Raw genomic sequence first — 13,262 nt, 5'->3', positions numbered from 1 at the left:
CGCCCTGCATCTTCGGAGCCGGCCTTGTTGCTGCACGGGGCAGTGAGCCACTGTCTGTGCCCTGGCTGGCCTGCCCGGGTTCCCAGTATGCCTTGCTGGGGTTGGGTGGGCCCCCTATTGGGCCATTCTGTTGCCCCCTATTGGCTGCCCCATTCCCATGGGGTAGTTCATTTGGTGCCGTTGCCATTTTGTTTGGCCATTTCTTGGCACTGCAGCGCCCCCGCAGCTCATAATTTGGCATGCTTTTCATGCCCCACCGCTCCTCCTCTCTTGTGCTGCCAATATTGTTTACATCGCTCGCAGCCTAGGCCCTGCTGAACTGATGAAGCAGCCATGTTGTCGTGCTTGTTTGCTCCCCCCCCCCCCTCATTTCTTCTTCAGAGCGGGGGTCCAAAATGGGCTGAATTTGACTGTTCGTGCTTCCTTTTGAGTCTTTCTTTTTTGTGGCCCCTATTCTTGTGGAGTTGCGCTTTGGCCCATATTTGTTTAGGACCAGTCCGCCACCCACTCCTGGTCTTTCATCATGCCTCCCAAACCTTCTAAGCAAAACTCGCCGTCTGCTCGCCCTGTTACTTGGGCCCTATGTCATCCCAAAGCTTGGCCGTGACCAAGCAAATCGGTTCATCGACCAATCAGGGGTTGGTTGATGATCCAGATCCAGACCTCATGCCTTGGGCCAACCCTACCCCTGTGCTGTTCAGTTAATAAAGTTGTGGCCTTTCTTCCAATTGACTGTCTTGGGTTTTTGTGGCAGCCTCCCTCCTCTGCAAATATTAGTTATTCCAGGAGCAGGAACATAACCACTAAATAGTACAATAGACAGCAATACAAAAATCTTCATGTGAGAACCCATATTCAGTCCGGTAACACTGATGAAAGTAACAGGCTGATCCCATGTGGTTTTCCTCAATACTTTATACTCAAAATAATAATATAGGCCTTGGGAGATTCAGGACATGACTGAAGAAGAAGCAGAAGCAAATTACACATTTCATTCCTTGTACTGGAATGCATCATACCAACATGGTGTACTGATCTGAGTGTTGGACCACTGGAGATTAGGTTTGAATCCTCACTCACAGCAAACAGAAAGGAGACAAATTCCATGTGTTCTAAAATGGGAGATTATCCTATTACTAATAAACACGATTTACCTCTTCCGGGTTACATTCAAATTTGGGATGCAGATATTATTGCAATTGCATCCAGGCAAAAATCCAGATGCTCTCAACCGGCCGTTTTTCACTTTCAGGAGCTTCCCGGCTTTGCAAATCAGCCATCTGAGGGTAGATTTTAGCCCAATTTTTGTCTAGATGCAGTCGGGATGTGGCAACGGCAGCAAAATCCATGCGATAATACCTGGCTGCATCCCAAATTCGAATGTAACTTGGAAGAGATAAATCAGATTTATTCGTAATGTGATAACTGTTATTCAGTGTTTTAAAATATCCCTTTTCCCCCTCTTTTCATTTTGTATTACCTGAATATTTATTTTGTGTGAGTGTTATATTCCTTTTCATTATCCATAATTGGCAAGGAAAATATGTTTTTAAAAAGTGCTTCTAGTAGATTGCATGGCCACCATGGACTTGGTAATACCTCTCCAGATTTGCTGCATACATTCTTTCTAACCTTTTATTGTGGTTATGATTAACCCTCAAGTATTTTGGACAGATTTGACCACTACAACTAGGGCATTTTTCAAGAAATTGTTTCTGGATGCTATTATCTCATTCGAAAGGTTCACAAATAGAAATGTCGCCATTACATATGATACTGATATTCAGATTGTGTTGGAAGTGTTTTTTTTTTTAAAGGAATAAGTCAGTACAGAGCTCCAAATATATTTAACCACATCAATATCCTAACAATGTTTATTCTCCTGCCCAGAAAATACCTGAATTAAAAAGACAGAAAAACCTAGAGCTCTTACGTAAATTTAGAAAAATAGCTTTAAAAATGCAATTGGTGTGGGATTGCAAAAGATAAATATCTGTGGATTACTTTTATTTTTGGTTCAAAGTAACTTGCAGAATGCATTGAAACAGGGGTGGTTATCATGCCGTTCACCGATTAAATCGTATGTATCCATTTGACTCCATTGGATGTCCAAAAGCCAGAACTGGTTGTCCCAATGGACACACAACTATTTCTTTTAAAATATCTTGCCAGCAACTTTCCCTTTTAACTTCCTTTTTATCATTCCCCCAAATTTTTATATGTTTCTTTGCTTGAAGTCAAATGTGATGTGCTGGACTTCACCAACAATTTCTCACCCACATATATACTAAATTTGATAGTGTTATGGTCACTTTTTCTAGTTTATGGAACACATTTGACACTAGGTCATGTGTACCATTTAAAATGAAGTCCTAGGCTGTCTCTCACTGGTCAGACTAAGCTAGAATACAAGCAACTATTCCCATGCACCAGCATACCTTAAAATATCTAAAAATGTTATTTCTTTGTTATGCCTTGGATAAGCGGTTATAATCGAAGCAGAGCTTGGAAAGTTTTAAGAACAACGAATGCCACAACAATTTGACCTCATGCATAACTGAAATTTTCAGATATCGGGTGGGATAAATAAATAAAAACTGAGCAGTGAGTTTCAGAGCATCTTCTTGCATTGTTCAGTTATAGATGACGTTGGTGTGCCTCCATAGTCAAGCTTCTTAAAATAATTTTCAAAGCTCACTGTTGGTGTTGCTTTGGAAAATTATTTTTAAGAAGCTTACGAATATGCTTCCTTCCTGTCGATGTCTCCCTGACTTCAGTCTCCATGTCAAGATGACCGTAAGTATTTTGTGCGTGCAAAAGAGTGAGGCTGCATCTGCGCTGCAGAAATTATGCCATTAACTGTCATGGCTCAACACTATAGAAACCTGGAATTGGTAGTTTCATGAGCTATTAACCCTTCTCTGTCAGAAAGCTCTGTTGCCACAACAAACTACAAATCCCAGAATCCCACAGCATTGAGATGACAGTTAAAGCAATGTCAAACTGCATTAGTTCAGCAGTGCAGAGGCAGCCTATGTGTCCAGTACTAAATTATTGTGGGGGACTTTTCCTCCACAGCAAAAGTCTGCCCCTTTGTGGTTTGTGGTTTCCATGTCTCTGTGCTTTTCCCAGTCTCTGCCACAGTCCCCCTTGTTTCCTTCACATTGCTCACATCATCCTTGGCAGAGAGGATGAGGAGGAGGCAGGAAAGTCAATTCTTTTAACAAAGTGCCATCCATCCTCCAAAGATGTCCCTACCCCAGCTATTTCCTAGTCATTGTGAGTCATTTATCGATAGCTTCCCTAGGAAAGGAGATACTTGCGAACTTTGCCAAGAAACCATTAATACCATCTCCAAAAGTATTTCTAGCCTTTTAACAACCTCCTCCACTTAGAACACAGTGTATTTCTTCACTGATTTCCATGCTGCCCTTCAAATAATTTTCATATTCAAATACCATCAAAAACTGAATCTGAAATTTTTGTCATGCAAAGCTGATGCCCTGCCCCTAAGCGTAAAAATATAGACCCCCTTCATATTTTTCCAAGGTACCATTTCCTGCTCCTCTGAGCTACAGATCTGAACACAACCTCAAAATACAGATCTAGAAAAGATGTGAAATTTAAAGCAGCAAAGTACACCACTGAATAGTAAAGAATTCCACTCTGCCAAAAGAAGCATAAGTCATATAATGCTACCATGAGGTTGTAATTTGACTATGGGGTAAAAGCTTGTCATGCCTACCACTTATTACTCAACTGGCATATCTGGAGGTGGGCAAAATCCTCCAAAAGACCACACGGATAATCCCCTAGATGCGGATAAATTCACAGTCCGGCTCAAGATACAAGAATAAGGAATGAACAGCCTAAATCCATAAATATTGAATGTTTTCATGCGAGTGGATGTCATAATGATGACATTCACAACAATATCTGCATTACTTAAAATGCAATGGATATGAAATGTAACAGTTCAAATGGCCTTCCATAATTTATTGAAGAAATTTGCCTCTTACAGTTGAGGGACATTAACGCAATAATAATGCATTAATAATGTACCTAATGAATTCCTTCACCTTTTCCTTCTGCAGGTTTCCCATGATCAAATATAGATTCTAGGATTTGGGAGGAAAAGGCTTCAAGCAGATATTGGGTATGAATATTTAGGAACTGTGGGGCAAAATGGGCAAGTAATGCTTTCTCCTGCCCATATGTCGTGTCTCTCAAGGGATGGAAAAAAGACTCAAAAATATTCTAACAGTGGTGGGGAAATGGGTTTCTGGAGTGTTTGGAAACTGATGAGGAGAATCCTTGACAGTTTTGGAGAATCCTTTACAGTTTACATCGTATTCTATTTAATAAATAAATAAATAAATATGCATGTATAAAAAGTGGTATTATCTGGATATGTTTGTGTAGTCTGTGAAAAGTTTAACCTATATTATGTGATACTCATGTATTTAATGATTTATTTTTGTGTCCAAATTCTTAAAAAATAACACAACTATAGATACATTTGTGAGAAATGGTGGAATCCTGGGGTAGTACTAGAATGGATTGTACAGTCCAGACAGGAGATGTGGACTGTCATTTTTAACACTTTCCTTTACTTAAAGAACAATACAAACCCCAAGAAGAAGAGATAGAAGGCTAACTAGAACCATGTTCCCCTTGCAATGTTTGGTGTTTTCTGGCAGGGAGCTGTTTATACTGGGAGCACATAAATATGGGACCCATACTTCCAATCTGAAGTGGCATACTCTTTTTTTCCAAATTATTGTACAGCATCTGTGGAATGATCTTTCGAATTATGCAGTCATATTTCAATATCAAACAAAATCATGAAGATGTTAAGCTTCCAAAAGAACTGGCCAGTTAATTGTTATTGATTATTCCCTTTCTTTTCATTCCTTTAACATTTATGTAGGTAAATATCACCTTTCGGGACCACATAGCTTCCCAAGGCATTTTACACATAAAAAAAAATGATCAGAAAACAAATTTACAATGGCCCGTTACAGACAGACGTAAAGTACGTCCTGGGAACATACTAGGTTTAGGGAAAGTGCGTGCCTTACGCACGCACCTAACCCTAATACATCCCCAGGACGTACAAAATGGCGGCGCCTGTTCCACACGGGGCCCGCCATTACGATGTCACAAACACGCCGCCTCCAAACGGGGCGGCATGGACGTGATGTCTTTGCGCTGCACGAGGGCGCATATAGCGCCCTTTCCACGGCGCTAGAAGGAGCTCAAAAACGGAGCTCTTTCCGCGATTTGCATTGCTGGCACAGCCTTTAGATGGCTGCACCGAGCGGCCCCTTTCTTCTCCTCTCTGCCGCCGTCGGGTGTCCTTGGGGCATGAAGTCCCAAGGACACCCCTTTCCAGGCCATGGGGAAGCAGTCTTTTGCCGCTTCCCTGTGGCCTGGAAAGCAGCGGATCGGGGCCTCGGAGGCTGCCGTTCTGGCAGCTGAGGCCCCGATCCGGGGGGGAAAGGAGCGCCTACAGGCCGCCCCAAAGGGGCGGTCTGTAACAATAAAAACAAAATACAGTGGGCCTTTGTTATCCGCTTACCCTCCGTGGATAACAAAATCTGTGGATGCTCAAATCCCTTTAAAGACAATGGCATAGCAAATTGTGTCCCTTATATAAAATGGAAAAATCAAGGTTTGCTATTTGGAATTTACACTTTTTTTGGAATTTTTTCAAGCTGTGGATGCTTGACTCCATGGATAAAAAATCCATGGATCAGGAGGGCTGACTGTATACATTCACAATAAGACAGTACATAAAACAATGCAGTTAAAAAAAAATCAAATGTTAAAACAGAGCCAACAATTTTAAAGTGCCATTTAAATTCCTGGGCCAATCTCAGACTTGTAAACTGAAGCAGTTGCAGATATCTTAAGAGACTCTTTAAAAGCAGGCAGTGAGAGAGCCAGGCATGCTTTCCAGGGAAGGTGTATCAATATTCAAATTTTCTATTTTTACGTTTCCATCAGAGTTATAACTAGACCCCCTAAAAATAGATGCCTTTGTGTGTGTGCATCTGCCTCCAAGTCATGCCTCCATTGCATCCCTTGCACATGTTTCCATTGTAATGTATTATAACAGTACCTCTGAATGTTGTATTTGGGTTTTTAATTCATCTAAGGGTTATTTCTGTTTTAAATCAATATTAGGCTGTCTCCGTGCATGTTATCTTAAAATCTGACCCCAAACCAAAAGGGGTAGCAACCTCATTGTGCAATATTTTTATTAATAAAGTTTAAGGTCAGGAAGGCCTCCTGAGATGAACATTTCTACTGCATGCTCACTATATTATAATTAACTAAAGCATATCTTTCAGAGGATTTGTCTTCCAGATCTAATGTCAGGAACTCAAGGCAAGACCACTTTCTTTCCTTTAGCAATTTCTTCCAATAGTTAATAATCTTCTCTTCAAGAAAGGGTGGGGGGAGAGAATGAAGTGTGCCACATATCTAATTTGGATTCCTTCCACTTTAAATTCTAGACATTTGTTCCAATTATGCTGTTCAGAGCTAGAATAAAGAGCCCTTTAGTGCCCAATACTTCCTCCCCATGGAGGTACTACTTTACAAACCTTAATCAAACCACTTCTTAACCTTCTTTTCAATAAGTTAATTAAAGCTCATTTTCAACCTTCCCATTCATTCTCCATATGGCTCCAAATCATTATACATTCTGCTAAAACTACAGAGTGGTTCCTTCTAATAATATATTCAAAGAACCAAATTCTTTCCAAGTTTGCTAGCCAATTTATTCAATAAGGGCTGGGGACAGGGCACACTTTTCGGGACTAAAACTCACACTGGAGATTATTGGAGATGCACTCTGAAAAGTAACCTTTCCCAGCTATGAGGCGGAATGTCTGACAGAGTGCAAGACTGCTGGGATGGAAGGAAGAACACTGTGGAACAATATGGCAGGTCTTGCTTAGGAAATGATATCTAACACATGAACATTCTCAGTTGATGTTTTTAGTAAAGTAAAGTTTCTATCTTTCATTGTTGAATTATAAGCTTGACCTTGTATGTTCAATGCATGATACAATTTCAGAAAACAGAGCACTACTTGACGTCTGAGATCCCACATCCACATACATGGGTCCCACTGCATTTGATGTGATATACAGTGAGCCCTTGCTATATGCTGGGGTATGGTTTCAGGACATACCAAAATCCATGCATGCGCAAGTCTCATGAAATACAATGGCACAGGAAGATCGTGTGTCCCTTATAAAAAATGGCAAAATCAGAGTTTGCTTTGTGGAATTTATATATTTTTAAATTATTTTTGAACTGTGGATGCTTGAATCCATGGATAAAAAAAATCTGTGGCTATGAAGGGCTGACTGTACTTCAAAGTACCATATATACCCAACTATAAGTCGACTTCATGTATAAGTCGAGGGCAAGTTTGGGGGCTGAAATTATGGATTTTAATATGATCCATGGGTAAGTCAAGGGTAAAACTTAAGGGACATATAGTAAAGGATGAAACAAAGCAAAACAATGTCAAAGAACTTACAAAATTCCAGCAGACATAGCTCTTTGTGCTCACTCTTAAAGATGGACGGATGAGAGAGTAGAGGGGACCTGTGTGTCAAAGACAGATTATTCTCTTGCTTTTCCCCAGAGGATGGTTCCTTCTTTTATTTAAGAGTCAAGATACAGTACTTACATTGACTCATGGATAAGTCGACTCAGGTATTTTGGGTCCATATTTTGGCCTAAATTTCTAGGCTTATACATGAATATATACAGTAACTATTCATAGGATTATGATGCATGCCCTCCAAGTGCCTTGCAAAACTCTTCCTTGCCTGTACTTGCAATTAGCATAAAACAGTTAAGCAAACCAAATACGTTATTCCTAAGTAATGTATTCTGGACATAGAATTCACATTATTTACCTTTTTTTAAGGGTATAATTGTGGCTGAGCATTGGTTAAAGGTTAAAACAAAAGTTTGACAACTATTGTCAAATTGCATTTACTATGCTAACATGAAATAAAATATGATACCACTGTTGCAACCCAATTTACAGCACATACATCACTAAACAGACATCTTGTACTGCCCTTTATCAAGGGGATTTTTCCATCCTTCCTCTTATTAGGAGAACTACCCCCTTTCCTTTACAGAAATATACATGGTGTCTGTGCACTTTTCAGCTTTTAGAGAATTTCCCAATTCTCTAAAAGGCAAAAACTGAACTTGCCATTTTTCAGTTCCATCTGTTCAAGAGTTAAAGAGAAGATAAACTAGGGTCTAATATGTACTGCAGGAATAATGCAGTTTGACACCCTTTTAACTGGCATGGCTCAATGCTATGGAATCCTGTAATTTGTCATTTGTTGTAGCATCAGAGCTCTTTGACAGGGAAGGTTAAATATCTCACAAAACTACAAATCCTTGAATTCCATAAGATTAAGCCAAGGCAGTTAAAGCAGTGTTTGTTAGTCAAACGGTGTTATTTCTGCAGTGCAGATTAGACCTGTGCCAAGCAAGAGCGGATCTCCTGCTTCCTTATCAAACCTAACCTTGCAACATTTGTTCTTGTAAATAGTTGTACATACATAATCAACTAACTAGCTCTGGCCTATCAGTACATGGTGGCTTCTTTAGTTTGGAGTTTATCACATGGGAGGAATTTCTCTTAATTTCAAATGAAAAGAAAGTGGGGCCAGAACGCCTTCTTGTGAATTTGCTAGTTCAGCAAATTTACGTGAATTCGAATTGCATTCAAACTGACTTCCCATTGCCCGAAAATAGCTTGCCATTGCCTGAAATTGTGTGTGATCACCTCTCACGCAATAACATGAAACCCCATGATTGCGTTCGGACTGACTTCCCGTTGCCCCAAAATGCGTGTGTTAGTCTGTCACGCAATGATGTTAAACCCCATGATTGCGTTCGGATTGCCATTGGGCTGTACTTCCAATTTCCCTTGTCTGATAAACTCCTTAGTTAGAATCACAGAGTTAGAAAGACCTCAAGGGTCATCCGGTCCAGCCCCCTGCCACAAATGGTCATCCAGCCTCTATTTAAAAACCTCCAAAGAAGGAGACCCTCCAAGACAATGTATTTGACTGCTGAACAGCTTTTACATTAGAAAGTTCTTCCTAAATTGAGGTGGAATTATTTTCCTGTAGTTTGAATCCATTGCTGTGGGTCGTATTCTCTGGAGCAGCAGAAAACAAGCTTGTTCCATCTTCAGTATGACATCCCTTCAAATATTTAAACAGGGTTGTCATGTCACCTCTTAACCGTCTCTTCTCCAGGATAAACATACCCAGCTCCCTAAGTCTCTCTTCATAGGACATGGTTTTCAGACCCTTCACCATTTTGATCGCCCTCCTTGGCACACGCTCCAGCTTCTCAACATCCTTTTTGAACTGTGGTGCTCAGAACTGGACACAATATTCCAGGTGGGCCCTGACTAAATTTTATTTGTTTGTTTGTTTGTTTGTTTGTATCCCACTCTTTTCCCAGGACTGGGAATCAATTTTTACAAAAGCAGAATAGAATTGGTGTGACTGATTTCTTTCAGAACTGCTCCTACCATTAGGCAGCTGCCTCAGGAAGCACATATTGGTGGTGGCAGCCCCCCACCATTTCTTCTGTTTTTCCTGGCTACTTCCTTCAGTTGGAGGACATATCTTTGTGCCACAATCTCTTTGTACTCCTAAGCTAGCTTTTTGTCCTTAGGAGTGGTGGTGGACACCATTGTATAGCACAACTAGTGCTGAAAGTCTGTTTCTTTCTGAAGATAGATTGGGAGGTGGGGGTGACATTTTGTCTTCAGGCAGCAAAACAGCTTTGTTGTTGTTGTTAACTACCTTCAAGTCAACCATGATTCCTGGCAACCCTGTGTGTGAGACATCTCCAAGCCCGTCTGACCTCCACTGCTCTGTTTAGATCCTGTAAATTTATACTTGTGACCTCCTTAATTGAGTCTATCCATCTAACTTTTAGTCTTCTGCTCTTTCTTCTACCATCAATTGTTTCCAGTATTGTTGTCTTTTCTAATGAATCATGCCTTCTCATGATGTGGCCAAAGTACAACATCCTCAATTTGATCATCTTGGTGGCTTGCAAAGAGATTTCAGACTTGACCTGTTCAAGGACTCCTTTGCTTCTCTTTTTGGCTTTCCAAGGTTTTCTTAGCACTCTTCTCCAGCACCACATTTCAAATTAATTGATTTTCTTCTTATCTGCTTTCTTCACTGTCCAGTTCTCACATCTGTACATTGCGATGTGGAATACAATGGATTGGATGAGTCTAACTTAAGTGCTCTGTTGTAAATCTTTACTCTTTAGGATTCTGTCTAGTTCTTTCATAGCTGCCTTTCCATTCCTAGGAGTTTACCGCATGGGCCCTGAAACGGGCCCATTGCATTCTAAAATGTGTGTGCGCAGAGGCGTGCATGGAACGGGATGGGGCTGAGGATGGCATTTTACCACACACTGGAATGCCACCTTTGCCGCCGGGTGTTCCAATTGCGTCCCCGTTCCGTTCCAGAGGGCGCCATTTCTGAGAATGCTTTAGAACAGTTCTCAGAAATGGCACCCTCTGGAATGGAACGGGGATGCAATTGGAACGCCCGGCAGCAAAGGCGGCATTCCAGTGTGCGGCAAAATGCCATCCTCAGCCCCATCCTATTCCATGCACGCCCCTGCACATGCATGTTTTAGAATGCAATGGGCCCATTTCAGGGCCCGTGCAGTAAACTCTCTTGTCTTCTTCTGTTTTCTTGGCTGTAGTCTCCATTCTGATCAATGGTTGATCCAAGATATAGGAATGAGAATTTCGATTTCCTAATTGTCTAGATTGAATGTGTGTAGTTCTTCCATGGTCATTATATTTGTTTTCCTTGTGTGCAGCATTATGCACTTTCTTCTTTGACCTTCTTTAATAATTGTTCCATGTCTGTGATGCTTTCTTACTAGTAGTATGGTATCAACCACATATCTGAAGATTATTGATATTTCTTCCTCCTATTTTTACTCCTATTTTTTCTGAGTCTGCTTTAGGTTCTCCCTAATTATCCCAACCTGGTTGTCAAATCAAAATAGTTGTGGGTCTGGATCCTACAAAAAGATGCAAATAGAATTTGAAGGAAAACAAGACTGTATTTGTAAGATTCTAGCTTTTTCTTAATTAATTTTTTTAAACCTGAAATTTGTAAATCTATGACAAGGAAGCACTGTGGATGATAAACAATGATGTACAGTTAACTGTGACAGAGGGCGGCCAAAGGAGACCAATGAATGCATCCCACCAGGGAGCAGGAATTCCAAAGAAAACAGACTCTTGAATAGCTCTGAAGACATCATTGGAGACACAAGCATTGAAGCTGTTGCAGAGCCACAGTTTGTTTGAAACCTGTTTCCAAGTGACCTGACCAATTTATTTCTAAAGCAACAGCAGATGGCTTCAGACAGATGGCTTGGTTCTTCCAAAACCTCTCCAGAGAAAGAAGGCGACACTTGACAATAAATTTACATTATCTTGACAGTAGCCCTGGACTTTAAGAGTGAATAGGGTCTGAGCACATGCAGGATTTTTTTCAAAGCCCTTTGAAGAAGTATAACTAAAGCCCCTTTTCTCCTGCTGTATTTTATGTTAACAGTTGATGCAGAACTAAAGCTTCATATCGTTTTCTTGACAGCCTACTCTTGTTGTAAAACTCATGCAAGGTGACAGTATTTTTATGAAAGGCGTCCTTTATTTCTTTCTAGCAATCATATAGAAGCAGTGGCATGGGAGCAATTGTGTGGCCATGCTCTAATGATGTTATCACCTATGCTGTCTAGAACATGATGGGACTTATAGTCCAATATATCTGGACAGTGCCTGATTGGGGAAAACTATTCTAATATTTGGAGGCTCAGTCCTATATGACCAGAACTAATCATGCTGATTCTTCCCATGCTGGAATTATAAAGGATTATTAGATAGAGCCAGCATGGCACAATGGACTATTACTCTGGAGACCAGGGTTTGAATCTCGACTGAACCCAATGGGTGACTTTGGGCATGTCACACTCTCTCAGCTTCAGGGGATGGCAATAGTAAATCCTCTTTGAAGAAACCTACAAAGAAATACCTATGATAAGTTTGCCTTAGGGTCACCATAAGCTTGAAGGCACAGAACTAGATAGGAAGGAGATACGCAGTGGTACCCCATCCACTTGGTGCTGGTACATTAAATTTTACAGCAGAGCTGTGGGGTGAAACCAGAAAAATAATATATGTTGCTACCCCCTTTTAACTGATCTCTCATTAACTGACAACTCATATCAAGAAGCCATTATTGTATCTTATGACCAAGCATTTGATGGCATCTCTGTTTCTCTAATGTAAGGAAGTTATTTGCCACTGATATCATTCCTGAAGGAAGTAATCAGTGATTTTAGCAATTTTCTTTGTACTATGAGAAAGTCTTTGAAAGGTGTGCAATTTTCTAACAAGGACAGAATTACAAAGTACAATTCCCTTTGGTGGGCCCTGTCTATGGATGCTGGTCTGGTTCACTTGCAAGTTCTCTTTCAGGTTCACTAGTTGTGGAGCCTTAAATATTCCCCATACCAGCAAGCCCATGGTGGCCACCATGGAAAGCAGTCACTGGCCCACTGCTGCCCCTCAGACAGCCCTTTCCAGCACTCCAGTGAGGTGGAGATTTTGTTGGTAGTGGCTGCATGAAGAACAATTTCAACCCTTGGATGAATAAAGGAAATGCATTGCTTTTAGCGGCTAAGAAGCCTTTATTTTTTGAGACATGTCTCAAGATTAGGGGTGCAATTTTATTATTTATTTATTACATTTATTACATTTATTTGCTGTCTTTCTCTCCAAGTGGAACCCAAGGAAGCTCACAAAAAGGATCAACTGAAACCTAATCCTTTGCTATTTTACTTCTCAAATGAAGCAACAAGTGATTTTAGCCATTTTCTTCCCACTGCAAGAAAATCTTGAATAATGGTTTAGTTTTCAAGGACTATTTGTACTCTGAAGTTATTCTGTGCAAAATTTGCACATGGGTCTTTTGCACAGAAAATAGCATGGAAAATAATATCTCTGCATATTTCTTCAGATATTTTTCCATGGAATTTCGATGCAATTTCCTGCACAGAAAATACATGCAAAACAACCATGTACAAATTCTGTATAGAATAAGTCTCAAACTGCAAAGACTCTTTTAAGTCCAAGTTTATTCTCAGTTCTC

This window comes from Sceloporus occidentalis, unplaced genomic scaffold (assembly GCF_023333645.1).
Source record: "Sceloporus occidentalis isolate IW3139 unplaced genomic scaffold, rSceOcc1.0.p SCAF_1, whole genome shotgun sequence".
Lineage (NCBI taxonomy): Eukaryota > Metazoa > Chordata > Lepidosauria > Squamata > Phrynosomatidae > Sceloporus > Sceloporus occidentalis.
The sequence above is the reverse complement of the archived record's forward strand: the minus strand, read 5'-3'. Positions refer to the sequence as shown.